At 50.4% G+C, this 14,980-nt stretch overlaps 1 pseudogene; it reads right to left on the bottom strand.

Annotated features, from left to right (window-relative positions):
- LOC125516228 overlaps positions 1 to 14,473 on the bottom strand; it is a 42,838-nt pseudogene extending 28,365 nt beyond the window's left edge.
- Between the last annotated feature and the right edge of the window lie 507 nt (positions 14,474 to 14,980).

Here is a 14,980-nt window from a genome sequence, read left to right as displayed (position 1 = left end):
GACCTTTAAAGGCGTCATACCAGGTGTAGAGGCCCATTGCACAGGCTCAGTAACACTGGAAGTGGTCTTCGGATCTCCGGATAACTTCCGAAGCGAAGAGTTAATCTTCGACATAGTCCCGTTCCGCAGTGGCTACCATGCACTGCTCAGGCGAACCGCATTTGCGAGATTCAATGCGGTACCGCATTATGCATATCTCAAGCTCAAGATGCCAGGACCTCGGGGGGTCATAACAGTCAATGGAAACACAAAGCGCTCTCTCCGCACGGAGGAGCACACTGCGGCCCTCGCAGCAGAAGCGCAAAGCAGCCTCTTAAGGATGTCCACTAGTTCGGCGATTAAGGACCCGGACACCTTCAAGCGCGCCCGGAGTAATCGGCAACTGGACCGCCTGGCACGTTCCGAGCTCGCATTGTTGGGGAACGTAGTAATTTCAAAAAAATTCCTACGCACACGCAAGATCATGGTGATGCATAGCAATGAGAGGGGAGAGTATGATCTACGTACCCTTGTAGATCAACAACGGAAGCGCTAACTTGGTTGATGTAGTCGTACGTCTTCACGGCCCGACCGATCAAGCACCGAAACTACGACACCTCCGAGTTCTAGCACACGTTCAGCTCGATGACGATCCCCGGACTCCGATCCAGCAAAGTGTCAGGGAAGAGTTCCGTCAGCACGACGGCGTGGTGACGATCTTGATGTACTACCGTCGCAGGACTTCGCCTAAGCACCGCTACAATATTATCGAGGACTATGGTGGAAGGGGGCACCGCACACGGCTAAGAATATGATCACGTGGATCAACTTGTGTCTCTAGGGGTGCTCCCTGCCTCCGTATATAAAGGCTCAAAAGGGGGGGCGGCCAAGAGGAGGCGCGCCAGGAGGAGTCCTACTCCCTTCGGGAGTAGGACTCCCCCCTTTCCTAATTGGAATAGGATTCGCAGAGGGGGGGAAAGAGGAGAGAGAGGAGGAAGGGGGCCGGCCCCCTCTCCTTGTCCTATTCGGACCAAGGGGGGAGGGGCGCGCGGCCCATCTCTGGCCACCTCTCCTCTCTTCCACTAAGGCCCATATACCTCCCGGGGGGTTCCGGTAACCTCCCGGTAATCCGGTAAAATCCCGATTTCACCCGGAACACTTCCGATATCCAAATATAGGCTTCCAATATATCAATCTTTATGTCTCGACCATTTCGAGACTCCTCGTCATGTCCGTGATCACATCCGGGACTCGGAACAAACTTCGGTACATCAATATGCATAAACTCATAATATAACTGTCATCGAAACCTTAAGCGTGCGGACCCTACGGGTTCGAGAACAATGTAGACATGACCGAGACACGTCTCCGGTCAATAACCAATAGCGGAACCTAGATGCTCATATTGGCTCCTACATATTCTATGAAGATCTTTTATCGGTCAGACCACATAACAACATACGTTGTTCCCTTTGTCATCGGTATGTTACTTGCCCGAGATTCGATCGTCGGTATCCAATACCTAGTTCAATCTCGTTACCGGCAAGTCTCTTTACTCGTTCCGTAATCCATCATCCCGCAACTAACTCATTAGTCGCAATGCTTGCAAGGCTTATGTGATGTGCATTACCGAGAGGGCCCAGAGATACCTCTCCGACAATCGGAGTGACAAATCCTAATCTCGAAATACGCCAACCCAACATGTACCTTTGGAGACACCTGTAGAGCTCCTTTATAATCACCCAGTTACGTTGTGACGTTTGGTAGCACACAAAGTGTTCCTCCGGGCAAACGGGAGTTGCATAATCTCATAGTCATAGGAACATGTATAAGTCATGAAGAAAGCAATAGCAACATACTAAACGATCGGGTGCTAAGCTAATGGAATGGGTCATGTCAATCAGATCATTCATCTAATGATGTGATCCTGTTAATCAAATGACAACTCTTTGTCCATGGTTAGGAAACATAACCATCTTTGATTAACAAGCTAGTCTGGTAGAGGCATACTAGTGACACTCTGTTTGTCTATGTATTCACACATGTATTATGTTTCCGGTTAATACAATTCTAGCATGAATAATAAACTTTTATCATGATATATAAGGAAATAAATAATAACTTTATTATTGCCTCTAGGGCATATTTCCTTCACGCATATCAATGTGGCCCTCACCCCGGTCCCAGCCAAACGGTGAAATCCGTGCCACGCGTACATAATTACGCTTTAAAAATACCATGGGCACAGGTGGGGAGGGGGGCACGACTACGGCACGCCCCAAGACGCGGCTTAAACCGCACTAGGGGCTTCCCGCTTTGTTATGTTTCTCTTTCAGGACTTCAACCCCTGGAAACCCTGTCCGACAGCATGATTGCCGAACACATGATGCAGCAACCAAGGAGGCAGAGAGCTATGTCACACCACGGAACTCCCAGGTGGATTACGATACCAAGTGAAATACTTGTTTTAATACTATTCCTCAGCTCGCCCTTGGAAGGGACATGTCAAATAGTCCTACTTTTTAGCTTATCGCACTACTTGTATCATTCTGCCCTAACGCACCTTTTTGAATAAAACAATGCATAGCATTAAGACTATTATTGCATTCTTCCTTTACATATATATATGTTCATTCATGACATGTAGCACCCGTACACTCTGGTACGGCCAATACGCCAGGGGCTTAAGCATACCCCATATGCGGCGTGAGAAGTCTGAACACTTTCGACAGTGCGGCACCCCGAAATTATAGCATTATATGCACCAGCTCCAAATCATGTCTTGGGTCAATAGTTGGGTTTGCCCGGCTCCCATGTTTTGGTACCTTACGTTCCGCTATATCGGCTAAGGTAGCACTGTAAGAACTACTGCGATTGTGCCCCGGTTCTGCTGGGCTAAGCACCTCAGTAGAGAAAGCTAAAACTGATTGTCATGATAAGGAGAGAGACTGGTCACTGTTCGAGAGGTTTCAAGTCCCTATAGACTTATGCCACTTAGAGCGACGAGTCGGCCCTGTCCAGCTTAAGGCCTGTATCGCGCCCCGAATTTGGCCTTCCGAATACAAGGGGCTTCGCTGAAATTTAAAATTATAGAATTCTATGGCTAAGTGAGAGTGATAACGCATTATAGTCCGATTGCCTTGTTCGTTGTGCTGAGCACCTCCCTCGAAGGATCCAACAATGGGAACAAGAGTGCTCAGGTTTATCCCGAACACCCCAGCACTCGTGGCGTGGGGGCAGAAGCCGACGACTAGCCATCTCCCAGATTTGATAAACAGCTGAACAGAAGGCAATATTTTAAATTCAAACAAGTGTTGCATAGCGCATATGAACAAGTTTTCATAATACAGGATTACACGAGCTAGTTTACTCAAATATTACATCTTTCGCACACTCATCCACTACAAGACGGGCACCCTTCAGGACACCCTCATAGTACATCTCAGGGTGGCGATGCTCCTTGCCCTGCGGTGGCCCTTCCTTCACCAGCTTCACGGCGTCCATCTTGGCCCAGTGCACCTTCGCACGGTCGAAAGCCCGGCGCGCACCTTCATGCAGACGGACCGCTTGATGACTTCCAGCCGTGGGCAGGCATCCACAAGCCGCCTCACCAGGCCGAAGTAGCTGTTGGGAAGGGCGTCACCAGGCCACATCCGGACTATAAAGCCCTTCATGGCCTGTTCGGCCGCCTTGTGCAGCTCGACCAGTTGCTTCAGCTGGTCGCTCAGAGGCATCGGGTGTTCGGTCTCAGTATACTGAGACCAGAATAGCTTCTCCGTTGAGCTTCCCTCCACGGCCTGGTAAAACTATGCGGCATCCGGCACGCTGCGGGGCAAATCTGTGAATGCTCCTGGAGAGCGCCGGACTAGGGTAAGTAACAAGTAATTTACTTTCACATGCTTGCTTTGCATATTGAATGCCTTACCCACCGCTATCTTCTTCATCGCATCAATCTCCTGGAGGGCCTTTTGGGCCTCAGCCTTGGCATTCTTTGCGCTCTCGAGGGCCGCGACAAGCTCGGACTCTCGCGTCTTCAAGTCAAGCTCCAACGCCTTGTGCTTCGTCACGAGAGCGTGGAGCTCTTGCTGCACCTCGCCCACCCGAGCCTCCTGCCTTTCCCGCTCAGTGCGCTTCTTGGCCGCTTTGTTTTCGGCCTCGGATAGCGCTTGCTTCAGGGTCTCCACCTCGGTCGTGGCCCCTGGAAAATTTACGATGATCATGTCATTTTGCAATCGCATTCTTTTTATTATACCCATAGACTAGGTACTACTTACCTTTGTTCTCCTCGAGCTGCCTCTTGGAAAGGCCGAGCTCTTTCTTGGACCCTTCGAGGTCCTGCTTCAGTGCGGCGACCTCCGCAGTCAGTGCGGCAAAGGCCAGCAGCGAAGCCTGCATACGCATATAGACATATTTATATTAGACTCCTGCGATATTGTTTGATCCTCTATTCGGCTTTTCTTTGTGAACACCGAACAGAGCATCAGGGGCTACTGTCTAAGAGGTAATATTTTTCCTATATTTCAAATACTTACCTCAAAGCCTGTTAGAAGGCTGGCACAGGCTTCAGTCAGTCCGCTCTTGGCGGACTGAACCTTCTGGATCACCGCACTAATAGTGCGGTGCTCTTCGTCGATGGAAGCGCTGTGAAGCACTCCTAGCAGATTGTCCGGTGCCTCTGGATGGACAGAGGTCACCGGCATGGGCGTCTTGCCCCTTTTGGAAGGAGGCCGCCTGCCCGAGTCCGGAACCACTGGGGGTTCCGGCGCAGTATTCGGCTGAAGGCCGAACTCGGAGCCCTCGGGAGCCTTACCCCCTCTACTCCCGGAGTCCGGAAGGTCGCCTTGAGGCGCCTTCGGAACTGTCTCCCCTCGACCCGGTGCCTCTCGAGATAGCACCTCGTCATTATCCGTAGGGCAAGGGGAGGTGACGGTCGGAAGTGGATCGCTATCCATATCCGACGAGTCCAAGGAGCCACCCGACGAAGATACATCGATACGGGCTTGGCGCGGTCTGCATAATCATATTCGACGTTAGGAGAAGCAGTGCATCAAAGGTATGCTATGAGTTACTCTGGTATCCGAATCCTTATGACTTCGCCAGGGGCTTGGCCCTGAGAAGCCACTCGTCCTCGTCTTCGGCGGCGGTGGTGGAGTAGTCTGGAAGGAGAGTCCTTCCCTTCTTGGACCTTTCGGCCCCCCGGTTGGGGAGGCCTCTTTTCTTATCTCCCCCGGCTGAAGGGGGAGCATCTTCATCTTCCTCCTCGTCTTCGGGGGAGGAGTGCGTCGTGGAGTCATTCGACGATGAGCCCGATATCACCTGGTGCCAGGAACTATTTCGGGTTCCCTTGGCCTTCTACTTGGTCTTCTCCGGCACCTTGTATGGAGCCGGAGTCAGCATCTCTGTCAGGAGAGCGTCCGCGGTGTCTTCGGGCAGAGGGGTCGGACAGTCGATCTTCTCTGATGCCCCCACCCAGTCCTGTCAAAGGCATGGGAGCTCAGACCCCACGCGTGGTTAAGCTATGGGAATTAAAAAAATCCTACCAGATGTACAAAACTTACCGGATTCGCAGGGCGCTTCGCGCTTAGCCCGCGGTCCTCGGTGAGAGGGGGAGGGACCTCGGCACCCTTGAACAGCATCCTCCAGACGTCCTTGTGCGTCGTGTCGAAGAGCTCGCTCAAAGTCTGGTGCTGGGCCGGGTCGAACTCCCACAAGTTGAAATCCCATTGTTGACACGGGAGGATCCAGCGGAAGAGCATGACTTGGACTATGTTGACAAGCTTGAGCTTCTTGCTTACCATATTCCGGATACATTTTTGGAGTCCGTCCAGCTCCACCGATGAACCCAGGATAGGCCCTTCTCTTTCCAGGAGGTGAGCCGCGTGGGGATTCCGGATCGAAACTCAGGGGCCACCACCCAGTTGGTGTTGTGTGGCTCGGTGATGTAGAACCACGCCGATTGCCACCCCTTTATGGTCTCCACAAAGGAGCCTTCAAGCCATGTAACATTGGGCATCTTGCCCACCATGGCTCCGCCGCATTCCGCTTGTTGGCCTCCCACCCCCTTCGGCTTGATATTGAAGGTCTTTAACCACAGGCCGAAGTGGGGCCGGATGCGGAGGAAAGCCTCACACACGACGATGAACGCCGAAATGTTGAGGATGAACTTCGCGGCCAGATCATGGAAGTCCGGCCCGTAGTAGAACATGAGACCGCGGACGAATGGATGGAGGGGAAACCCCAGTCCGCGGAGGAAGTGGTGGAGGAAAACTACCCTCTCGTGAGGTTTCAGGGTAGGAACGATCTGCCCCGCAATGGGCAGCCGATGCGCGATATTCGCGGCTAAGTATCCGGCTCCGTGCAGCTTCTTGATGTGTCCCTCCGTAACGGCGGAAGCCATCCATTTACCTCCCGCTCCGGACATGTTTGGAGAAGGTTGAGGGGAAGGATGTGGACTTGGGCGTTGGAGCTCCAGTGCGCAAGAATGGATGAGCAAGGAGGAAGAAGGCGTGGGTAGATAAAGGTTAAGCCTTATCCCCTTATAAGGGCGGCCGAAACTATGCGCCCCCACTAGCCTGGTAAAACTCGCTTATCCCCCAAGCACCATAATTGATGGCGCGGTTGGGTTACCCATGCCCATATTGATGAGAATTCCATAATAAGGGGGACACGATCTCTGCTTTGACAAGACGTGTCAAGAAACTGCCTCGCGTTATGTGCGGGGCTGGAAAACGGTTCGAATGATCACCGGGCCATGGCATAATGTCATGTTGCCAAAACGTGTCAGCAGATTAGATTTGTGGAAATATTATTCTCTCTACGGTGGTATGTGGAACTTATTTTGCAGGGTCGGACACTATCCTTGTATTCAAATTTTTCCGTGGTGTATTCAGAGGAGGAACCCGCCTTGCAATGCCGAAGACAACACTGCGCACCGGACTCATCATCATTGAAGCCTGGTTCAGGGGCTACTGAGGGAGTCCTGGATTAGGGGGTCTCCGGACAGCCGGACTATATCCTTTGGCCGGACTGTTGGACTATGAAGATACAAGATTGAAGACTTCGTCTCGTGTCCGGATAGGACTCCACTTGGCGTGGAAGGCAAGCTAGTTAATACAGATATGTATATCTCCTCCTTTGTAACCGACCTTGTGTAACCCTAACCCTCTCCAGTGTCTATATAAACCGGAGGGTTTTAGTCCATAGGATAACATACAATCATACCATAGGCTAGCTTCTAGGGTTTAGCCTCTCCGGTCTCGTGGTAGATCAACTCTTGTAATACCCATATCATCAAGAATAAATCAAGCAGGACGTAGGGTTTTACCTCCATCAAGAGGGCCCGAACCTGGGTAAAACATCGTGTCCCCTGCCTCCTGTTACCATCCGCCTTAGATGCACAGTTCGGGACCCCCTACCCGAGATCCGCCGGTTTTGACACCGACAGTTCCCGTGTTGTTTCTAACCGAAAAACCGACAATTGAACTATCAGGTGCGACTTCAAAACTTCTAGCAACCCTATTGCTTTCAAGTTAATGGTCGATATTTCAATCTTAGACCATTGGTTATCGAATCACCATTCTAACATTGATCATGCTACCTAAGCCCATATTTCGGGTGCACCTTTCAATCAATGTTTAATTGTGTATGTTTTCCTCAAGCATACATCATTATATCATTTGGTCTGACAAGTGTTACCTCCTTGTTCAAATAATTGTGGAAATCCATCTTTTGTTAATCTCATTGAAATGTCGCCGAGTCCATCAACCACCTCCTCACCTTCTCCTTGGTTAATGATGAACTCTTGTTTCGGAACTCACTTCCATAATTCATTTCCCGAGGATCTTACAATGTCATCCTGTCAATTTGTGTTGCACCTTTTCTTCTCAAGCATCCTAAGTCTGAGGTATCCTGACACTAATCGGATCTGAATCTCGGTTAGATATGATGGTTGGAACATACTTCCAAGAGTTATCACGTGGTCTTTATGTGACCCAGTAAGGTGATGTCGTGCCTAGCACACCTGGCCCGAGGCCCCGTTGTTATAGATTCCTTTTCAGCAAGGTTATCCATTCTTCCATGAGGAAATTGTAAGACTTATTCTATAAGTTGTTCCTGATGGATCCTTTGTGAATCCAAAGTCTAACCTTTACCCCATGACCATGTCAATGCTATCTTGAAGCATGTCTGTGGTACTCCGATTTTCAACAAGAACATTTGAAGCCCAATGCTAAATGTTTCTTGCTCAGTTATCCAAACACCGTTGTATGGCTACATATCATAATTCTTCTTACCCCTTTATCTAATTGGTCATGTCTTTGATCTCCTGGCACATAAATCATGCCCCGCTTAACCTTGGGAATGATATACTCCTATTACTTGTGTTTAAACAAAATTTCCTTTCCATTGGTTTGTTTAATCTGATGATCACACTTTCCTTTCCTTTGTTTTGTTTAACCTTTCTTGTGATCTATATGATCTAAGCAGTAACATTCTTCTGCTTATGTAAAAACCTTAGTGTACAACGGTGTCAGTAAGACCCTGTTGCTTTTGTTGATGGAATTCGGGTATCTGCCGATGGACGAGAACTTTGCCTATTGGTCCACCTCGTTCAACAAGCAGAAAAATGGTTCTCTTCGTCCCTCGCCCTTGGTACCGATGTTGTTGCCGACATAACTGACAGTCTCTTCTCTGACATGCCTTGCTATCATGATCGTGCAAGAAGATAGCGCCCTCCCTACTTTTAACCCACATGGTGGGCCCATAACCCACAGTTCCACAGGATCGAAACCTGACTCTCCTGTACATACCTGTTTCAAAGTTATCCCTTGCGCTTGGTTTCGTATGTAATTCGCGAGCCACCTTCCTAGTGATCTATTCTGGTATCAGACGCAATACTTATTCTCGTTGCCCTGAAGCCCTTTCACCTTCTGATTAGGCACACAACGACTGTCTATCCGCTTGAAACTTCTTATGGTACCTTCTTACTTTGCTCTCGAAATTTTCTTAAGTTTCAGTTCGAGAGTTACTTTCCGCCACCCTCCCCGATGTTAGCTACCAGCTAGTCAACCTTGCAAAGGTCCGTTCTTCCAGAATAACCACCCTTTATTCTTTCATAAGTACGATGGAGTTCCCGAAGAAAGGATGCCGAATTCATCATGATGACCTAAAGTAGTGGAGTGAAGACATCAATGTATTGGATCGATCTCTTCGAGAAGAGCAGCCAAGATTGAGAAGATCCGTTAGAATTTCGTAACCAGACCTTTCCCCCTTACTCTACCTCTTAAATCTCGGGACGAGATTTTTTGTAGTGGAGGAGATTTGTAACACCCCGATAATCATGCTACAATAACCTCGTGCTAATGACTGCCAAGTCATCACAATTATTTTTTTAATCATCACTTTGTTCCAAATCTAACCCAAATTCAAATTTAAATTGCAAGACAAAATTTTATTTCTTCAAACGGTAAAACAAAAATGTCCGTTGTGTTGAAAATATTCAATAAGAAATTGTGGTGAATTAATCAACCTCATTTGAATTATTAAAATGCCCTTAACAAATTAATAAGTGGTGCAATAGCACATAACCCGGCCATTTCGAATTCTAAAAATAATTATCCTTTTCCAAATATTCTACAGACTTGTGTGTAGCTCAACAATATTGCCCTGGATTTTTGTGTGAAGTTTCACATTTGACTAAATTCATTTAGTCACTCAATTAAAATGAAGAGTAGTAAACAAATAAAGAAAAACAGAAAAGACTAGCTAAAGGAAAATAGAAAAGAGGAGGACCTACTCTACTGGAAGATTTGGCCCATCTAGCACCATAGCAGGCCCAGCCCACGCAGGCCTCCTTCTGCCTCTAGCTACAGGAGGCAGAGAGGCCGTGGCGTGCATCCATGGCGCCTTGGCCATGGATGGCGCCCTCTCCACGACCTATATAGATGTCGACCGAAACCCTAGAGCACCCCCTTCCTTTCCCCCCTCAACCCCCTTCGCCCCTACCTCTACTGCTTGATTTCGAGCTCGGAAGATCCGCGGTGACCGCTGCCTCTCCGTTGATTGACGCGTCCATCGGCCCCTCCGACGTGCGGGGGGCACGTCCTGGAGGTCCGTCGCGGTCAACAGCGTCCGTTCCGGCCATTGGAGCAATCAGGGGAGCTGCGTACAAGGCGTCATCATCTTCTTCTTCGTCCGGCCGTCCCAACCTCGCCGTCACCAGCGCCTCTCTGGTCCACCTCAGCCTTCCTCGAGCACCTCTTCTGGCTCGCGGTGAGCTCCTCTCCCGTTTCCCCTGTTTCCCCGATTTGATTCATCGCCTTAGATGCCGCCGCGCAACGCCGCACCGCCATGGCCGAGTTCCCCGTAAGCTCGCCCTCACCACGCCCCAGCGCGCCTCCCTTCCTCGCGCCCCGGCCGTGCGCTCGCGCGCCAAGCCCGCACTGGTCGTGCCCACTGACGCTCAGCCTCTCGCGCGCTGCCGCTTTGTTGCTCCCTGTTTTCGCTACTGCTGTTGCCTGCTTATTGCTGCCGCTGTAGGCCGTCGCCGTGAGCGCTGCCCCACTGGCTCCCCGCCGCCTAGGGCCCCTCCGATCGGCCGCGCCACCCGCTCTCCCGGCCGCCCGCGCGACCTGTTGGTCCCGGCCGCTCGCCGCCCCTTGCGTCGTTTGCCGTGCCTGGACGAAGCCGCGGCTCGCTGGCTCCCTTATTTTGGGCCCGGCCCGATTAGTATTAGGTTTAGGGCATGTACAATGGTTGATAAGACAGTCTTATCTTAAGTCTTGCATGTAATTTAGAGATGACAAAAAAGTATGTCTACAATGAGTTATATCTTAGCCTTATCTTCAATAACTAGCAATTCCTTAAAACATGGTGAAACAAATTGTGCTAAGAGATCATCTCTTGTCTTATCTTAAATAAGAGAAGACAAGCCTTTTCTTACAAATTCTCTCTCCTCCACCTCATCATTTATCCTACGTGGCACTCCTAAGATAGCACCATTGTACATGTCCTTAGGATTAGATTAGGCCCTTTAGTTAATTAGTTAGCTAGCTGTGTGACACGTGGGGCCCTCCTTTTTAAATACATGTTAAAGCAAATTAAACACGTTCTATGTATGACAGTTGGGCCCGCTTGCACTATTCACTGGTTGACTAGTCAATCATTGACTGGGTCAACCCAGCCCAGGGGCCCCACATGTCATGGACTGTGGCTGGCTGCCTCTGGGTATAAAAAGTATTGCACTATTTATTTTCGAATTAAAATAAATTCAGAAATTTCAGAAAAATGTTTAAAACTTTGAAAAATCATACAAAATAAATCATAGTTCGGATGGAAAAACTTTGTACATGAAAGTTGCTCAGAACGACGAGACGAATCCTGATACGCAGCTCGTTCGTCCGTCGCATATACCTAGAATAGCGAACAAGCAACTTTCCCCCTCCGATTCATCTGTCCGAAAACGCGAAACACCGGGGGTATTTTCCCGAATATTTCCCCCCTTCGCCGGTATCATCTCCTACTGCGTTAGGGCACACCTAGCACCGCTCATTGTCATGTCATGCATCGTTATGCATCTGTTTGCATTGTATTCATTGTTTCGTCCCCCTCTTCTCTCCGGTAGACTACGAGACTGACGCCGCTGCTGGTGCCCCGATCGACTACGTTGTTGACGACCCCTCTTTCTTGCCAGAGCAACCAGGCAAGCCCCCCCTTGATCACCAGATATCGCCTATTTCTCTCTCTACTGCTTGCATTAGAGTAGTGTAGCATGTTACTGCTTTCCGTTAATCCTATTCTGATGCATAGCCTGTCATTGTTGCTACAGCTGTTGATACCTTACCTGCAACCCTAAATGCTTAGTATAGGATGCTAGTTTATCATCAGTGGCCCTACATTCTTGTCAGTCTGCCATGCTATACTATCGGGTCGTGATCACGTCGGGTGTTGATCATGGGTATATACTATACATATTGCACATGATACATGTTCTGACTAAAGTCGGGTCGGCTCGTTGAGTACCCATGGTTGATTCATGAATTGGGAACTGAAAGGACATACTTTCCCGATGGTCCTCTGTGTGGATCTTTGTGGCAGAGCGACAGGGCAGATTGAGACCACCCAGGTGAGAGGTGGGCCTGGCCCTGGTCGGCGTTCGCGGTTACTTCAAGATAACACGCTTAACGAGATCTTGGTATTTGATCTGAGTCTGGCCACTGGCCTATACGCAGCAACCAACTACGCGGGAACAGTTATGGGCACTCGACGTCGTGGTATCAGCCGAAGCCTTCATGACGTCAGCGACTGAGCGGCGTGCGCCGGGTTGGACCGCGTAACGCAACTTCCTTTGTAATGGAGGTTGCTAGGTCTGCTCACCTCTGCGCCATAGGATTTAGACCGGCGTGCTGACCTCTCTGTTGTGCCTAGATGGGGCTGCGATGTGTTGATCTTCCGAGGCCGGGCATGACCCAGGAAAGTGTGTCCGACCAAAGAGGATCGAGCGTGTTGGTAAATGTGGTGCACCCCTACAGGGAAGTTGATCTATTCGAATAGTCGTGTCCCTCGATAAAAGGACGACCGGAGTTGTACCTTGACCTTATGACAACTAGAACCAGATACTTAATAAAAACACACCCTTCCATGTGCCAGATACAACCCGGTGATCGCTCTCTAATAGGGAGACGAGGAGAGGATTGCCGGGTAGGATTATGCTCTGCGATGATACTTGGTTAACTTACCGTCTACTCTCTTCTACTGCTTCAAGATGGAGGCTGCCAGAAGTGTAGTCTTCGATAGGACTAGCTATCCCCCTCTTATTCCGGCATTCTGCAGTTCGGTCCACATATGCTACCCCTTTCCCATTTGATACCAATGCATACATATGTAGTGTAGCTCCTTGCTTGCGAGTACTTTGGATGAGTACTCACGGTTGCTTTGCTCCCCCTTTTTCCCCTTTCTATACCCGGTTGTTGTGACCAGACGTTGGAGTCCAAGAGCCAGACGCCACCGTCGACGACGACTCCTACTACTCTGGAGGTGCCTACTACTACGTGCAGGCCGTTGACGACGACCAGGAGTAGTTTAGGAGGATCCCAGGCAGGAGGCCCGCGCCTCTTTCGATCTATATCCCAGTTTGTCCTAGCCTTCTTAAGGCAAACTTGTTTAACGTATGTCTGTACTCAGATATTGTTGCTTCCACTGACTCTTGTGTATTCGAACTCTTGTATTCGAGCCCTCGAGGCCCCTGGCTTGTAATATAAAGCCTGTATTATTTTAAATGTAACACGCTCCTCCTCTTGTCCCCTCCAGCCAGCGTGTGCTCCAAAACGATGCCCCGGGAGGGACAACGGCATCGAGGTGCCATCATCGTCCGATCCGGTAGACCCAGATCTAGGGTTTCCCCCGGAGCTCACACCGTCGCCGCTGCTGGATCCACGCGGCGCCCACCACCCATAGCATCTCTCGCCCGACCATCTGAGCCTCCCAAGACGGCGCCTCCATGGAGGTTACGACGCGCAGGGCGCCGCCGCCGCCCAATCCAGACTTAATTTTGGACTTTCGTCCGGGAGGGATTTGGATGTGGATAGGAGGGACCTCGGCTTCGCCTCCAGGAAGGGTAACGGCGTCGAGGGACGCCGCCGATGCTGGGCCGGACCAGCCGGACAAAGTTTCCTCCGGTCCCCAACCTATACCACCAAACCTCCGACTATTCCGGATCTGACAGCGAGATGAACCGAGACCAGCAGAGATGCAAGTGCCATGGGGCTCAACCCACCAGGAAGGAGGATCAAGAAGGACAGCCATCGTAGATCTCTAGGCGCCGGATCCAATGGTCCGACGAGGCCAGCGGCGTAGACCACCACCCTGCACCGGCCGACAACATCCAAGCGCTAGATCCAGATGGATCCAGCCTGGACATGGCGGCGCCCGCGACCACCTGATCTGAAGACCACGCAGCCACCACCTCGCCGTGGAGTCGCATCCAAGCCGCAGTTGCCGCGCCACACGCCGGCGCCGCAACACGCCGCCGCCAAGATGCTCGCCCGCCGTGCCGCCAGACCCCGCGCTAGCCCGACGCCTCTTCGCGATTTGGTCGTCCGGTGCTGCCAAGACGCTCCAAGGGGGAGAGATGCCCCGCCACCGCCCAGCCGGCCAAGCTTTGCCCGGCGGCGCTGCGGACGGCGGCATGGAGAGGTGGAGGCGGAGGAGGGCCGAGAGGATGGCGGCTAGGGTTCCCCCTGGATCGCCCGCGAGGGCGACACGAGAGGGACGAGGGGGGCGAGGAGCACGTCCTTTTGGGGTGCACAAATCTTGATGCCCATCTGACTCTGAGAAATAAGCAGCTGATGACCTTGGCTCAATGTTATATCTCTTGCAGAATGGTAGCCAATGCTTTGCAAATAAGAAGGCTTCCCACATAGCGTAGAAAGTGAGGACTGAGCCTCCGTCATCAGAAAGGTACACACTTAATTTTTTTCGCTGGGTAATTGTATGCCATGACCGATAGGATGGTGGAGATGACGAGACTTGGTGGCTCTGAAAGTGGGTCTGCAGTGCATACAAAGATGTCCACACCAGGTAGCCTGTCTCCGTACCTTCTCCAAATCCAAATGACAATTGTAACTGTGTTAATGCCAAGCATGGCGTATCTTTCAATCTTAGTGTACATGTCAAAAACAATACAAGAGTTCTTTGTGGTGGAGTCAGCCCACCGGGTTCAAAGTTCTATACTTGACATAGATGTCCACATTTTTTTTTGAATTTGTTTCAGACTTCTCCGTGGTCTTTGATTAGTGGGAGACGACGGTCTGATCGACTAGAAGGTTATGCCTGTGGTGACTTTGTCAATTTTAAGATTTATCGGTTTAATCTCTCAGAGATACTTTAGGGATAGGATGTGCATGTATGTCTTTATAGGGATGAGTGTGTATAAATGTGACCGTTGATATCCCATAGTTTTGAATTTGCACATAGTTTTGATTTTTTTTCAGTGATGAAGCATTGA

Source organism: Triticum urartu, chromosome 6 (genome assembly GCF_003073215.2).
Source record: "Triticum urartu cultivar G1812 chromosome 6, Tu2.1, whole genome shotgun sequence".
NCBI lineage: Eukaryota > Viridiplantae > Streptophyta > Magnoliopsida > Poales > Poaceae > Triticum > Triticum urartu.
This window is presented reverse-complemented; position numbering and strand designations above follow the sequence as displayed.